Consider the following 4,101-nt stretch of genomic DNA (forward strand, 5'->3'; position numbering starts at 1 on the left):
AAAAAGCAGTATGGTACTTTGGGGAGGAAATAAAACCCAAAATGATTTAAATTCTAGAATAAGGAGAAAGTGAACTGGAACCTACTCAAACATTTAGCCTAAGATTAAAGCCCCTCCTGGATATTTGAATACATTGCTCTTTAAGTAATTAAAACTATAACCTGTGGTCTTTAGTAAATTCTGACAATTTATCTGTACTCAGTTTCAAGTATTTTCTGGTTGGCTTCTTTCCAAAGAGTACACCTGCATGTTAGTTGAACAATGTCTTACTGAAAGATGAAATTAACAAATTTTGTTTGATTTGGACCTTGGTTAAATCTCTGAAGTTAGATAATTATATGTAGAGCCACATAAAGAATACTAGCTTAAATTATTCCACCAGGGACTATAGTAAGATTTTCATTTAGCTAATAGAACGCTAGAATATGCTAAGCTAATGAAAATGATTCATCTCTATTTTTCTATCAAACATAAGAGTTGGAAAAGGATAAAGATTATTATTTAGGTATAGAACTTCTGGTATTTTAACTTTCTTCCCTTCCATGCTACATTCTCTTCTTAAATTTATTCACTTTGTTTCTGAACTTTGAAAAGTTCTTGACCTATTTTAATTCATGAAAACCCAATAAAACATTGTTTTGATTTTAAATAATTGCTCTTTAATGCCTTTGATCCCATTTTCCATGTAAAATAAAAGCCTGATGATTCTCATTAAATGGAGGGAATAAAGTTTACTCCAGCAACTACTTTCATTTTATGAGGTCAATTTAAAGTTTTCACTTTTGTCCATTAACTATATGGGAATGTTGCAAATGTTGGAAGATGGGACTTATTTCCAATTTTTATCTCAATTGCAGTTACAGCTTTGTACAGAATTAGCACATAACTAAGGGGTGCACCATCCACCCCTCCGTCATCCTCCAGAGTACAGGTGTGTTCAATAAGAATCTGGTGTCCTTCACAGCCGTGCTCCAATATCTGAGCAATTACGCTTTCCAGTGAGGCTTGCACCAGAATGACCCCCATCTTGCCGCCAAAGCGTGCAAACTCTCCTGACAGTCCAACATGTGGACTTTACCCAGCCTTGACAGGAAAGAACGCTGCTGGTTTTTCCTGCCATGCTCTCTGAGGCCCAAAACCATGATGCAGTCAAGACTGGGAAAGAAACCTCAGTAAGAAAAGAGCCTTTTGGTTGCACCTGCCTACTTCATTCTTCCCGGATGTGGGACAAGTGTGCCTCCTAGGTTGCATCTCAAAAGTTTTGCCAACTGCCTTGGAAAAAGTAATGAATGTTTGAGATTTTTTTTTAAAGATTATTCAATTCTACAATAAAATATTAGAGGAACAAATAAATAAGGACAGATGAAACTAAGCATAGAGGTAGGTATCATGGGGGATATATTAGACAAGAAAGAAGTAGAGCATACATGTGCAAAACATGGACTGGAATAGACAGAAGGACCAAGGAGGAACTCACTATTCATGGGGCATGTGATGCATCGAATTTTCATGAGGCTCTAAACATTGATGAGATATTTGAATATCCACCTGGTGATGGTACCCATTTAACCTCCACTTTTTCTCAACCCACCACTTAATTTGGAGTGCTTTGTTTTGCAGCAATAGTATTGGGGGGACACTGTGACCCACAGGACACTCACACTCTGCAGAACCACTGCCCAAAGAGAAGAAGAAGTAGTATCTGCATCTTTGAAGGCCATGGGTCTCTAGTTTATATATTATAGTATATAGCATATATCATAATTCTATTAATGTACATATATAAAGAGCTCTTATAAATCAATAATAAAACACAAAACAGCAGAAAAACTTGGCAAAAGTTGTGAACATACAAGCTCACAGTAAAAGAAAAATATGCATTAAAACATGTTTTAAAAGCAGTGAATGTGTAAGAGTAAAGGAAGAGAAAGGGAGCAAGGGGATAGTTTGGTTTTCACACAGCTGCCCTCTTTTGGCTTCTCCAGCAGTGGGGTGGCCGGAGAGGGAGGAAAAGGAGGAGTCATGCGGCACCTCCCTCCGCGGGTTGTTGGAGCAGGCAAGAGACACAATGCTGACTCTCCTAAGCAGTACACATGTGGTTCCTGGAAGGGCCACATATTTGTGTAACTCCTGTCAGGTTCACCAAAAATATAGACATTTCTAGGCATTCCCAGGGATATCTCATCTATGCTGTTATCCACTTAGATTTCACGCAGCCTCTCCTGTTTCCGGCCTTTGGAACAGAAATGCTTATCTCTGATGCGAGGTTTTACAAGCATGAAGCCGTGGCGTTTCCTCCACAAAATGGGGAGAATGAAAGACTCCAACACTCTGTGTCACTGTTTGTCACACAGACTTGAGAAAAGTAAATCTCTAACATTCTTTTTTTCTTTTTTTTATATTATACTTTAAGTTCTAGGGTACATGTGAACAACATGCAGGTTTGTTACATATGTATACATGTGCCATGTTGGTGTGCTGCACCCATTAACTCGTCATTTACATTAGCTGTATCTCCTAATGCTATCCCTTCCCCCTCCCCGCACCCCACGACAGGCCCCAGTATATGATGTTCCCCACTCTGTGTCCAAGGGTTCTCACTGTTCAATTCCCACCTAAGTGAGAACATGCAGTGTTTGGATTTTGGTTCTTGCAATAGTTCCCTGAGAATGATGGTTTCCAGCTTCATCCATGTTCCTACAGAGGACATGAACTCATCCTTTTTTATGGCTGCATAGTATTCCATGGTGTATATGTGCTACATTTTATTAATCCAGTCTATCACTGATGGATATTTGGGTTGGTTCCAAGTCTTTGCTATTGTGAATAGTGCCACAATAAAAATACGTGTGCATGTGCCTTTATAGCAGCATGATTTATAATCATTTGGATATATACCCAGTAATGGGATGGCTGGGTCAAATGGTATTTCTAGTTCCAGATCCTTGAGGAATTGCCGCACTGTCTTCCACAATGGTTGAACTAGTTTACAGTCCCATCAACAGTGTAAAAGTGTTCCTATTTCTCCACATCCTCTCCAGAACCTGTTGTTTCCTGACTTGTTAATGATCGCCATTCTAACTGGTGTGAGATGGTATCTCATTGTGGTTTTGATTTGCATTTCTCTGATGGCCAGTGATGATGAGCATTTTTTCATGTGTCTGTGGGCTGCATAAATGTCTTCTTTTAAGAAGTGTCTGTTCATATCCTTTGCCCACTTTTTGATGGGGTTGATTTTTTTCTTGTAAATTTGTTTAAGTTCTTTATAGATTCTGGATATTAGCCCTTTGTCAGATGGGTAGATTGTAAAAATTTTCTCCCATTCTGTAGGTTGCCTGTTCACTCTAATGGTAGTTTCTTTTGCTGTGCAGAAGCTCTTTAGTTTAATTAGATCCCATTTGTCAATTTTGGCTTTTGTTGCCATAGATTTTGGTGTTTTAGTCATGAAGTGCTTGACCATTCCTATGTCCTGAATGGCACTGCCTAGGTTTTCTTCTAGGGTTTTTATGGTTTTAGGTCTAATATTTAAGTCTTTAATCCATCTTGAATTAATGTTTGTATAAGGTGTAAGGAAAGGATCCAGTTTCAGCTTTCTACATATGGCTAGCCAGTTTTCCCAGCACCATTTATTAAACAGGGAATCTTTTCTCTATTTCTTGTTTTTGTCAGATTTGTCAAAGATCAGACGATTGTAGATGCGTGGTATTATTTCTGAGGGCTCTGTTCTGTTCCATTGGTCTATATCTCTGTTTTGGTACCAGTACCATCCTGTTTTGGTTACTGTAGCCTTGTCGTATAGTTTGAAGTCAGGTAGTGTGATGCCTCCAGCTTTGTTCTTTTTGCTTAGGATTGTCTTGGCAATGCAGGCTCTTTTTTGGTTCCATATGAACTTTAAAGCAGTTTTTTCCAATTCTGTGAAGAAAGTCATTGGTAGCTTGGTGGGAATGGCATTGAATCTATAAATGACTTTGGCCAGTATGGCCATTTTCATGATGTTCATTCTTCCTATCCATGAGCATGGAATGTTCTTCCATTTGTTTTGTCCTCTTTTATTTCATAGAGAAGTGGTTTGTAGTTCTCCTTGAAGAGGTCCTTCACATC

Source organism: Rhinopithecus bieti, unplaced genomic scaffold, assembly GCF_001698545.2.
Source record: "Rhinopithecus bieti isolate Rb0 unplaced genomic scaffold, ASM169854v2 scaffold_7681, whole genome shotgun sequence".
Taxonomy (NCBI): Eukaryota; Metazoa; Chordata; class Mammalia; order Primates; family Cercopithecidae; genus Rhinopithecus; species Rhinopithecus bieti.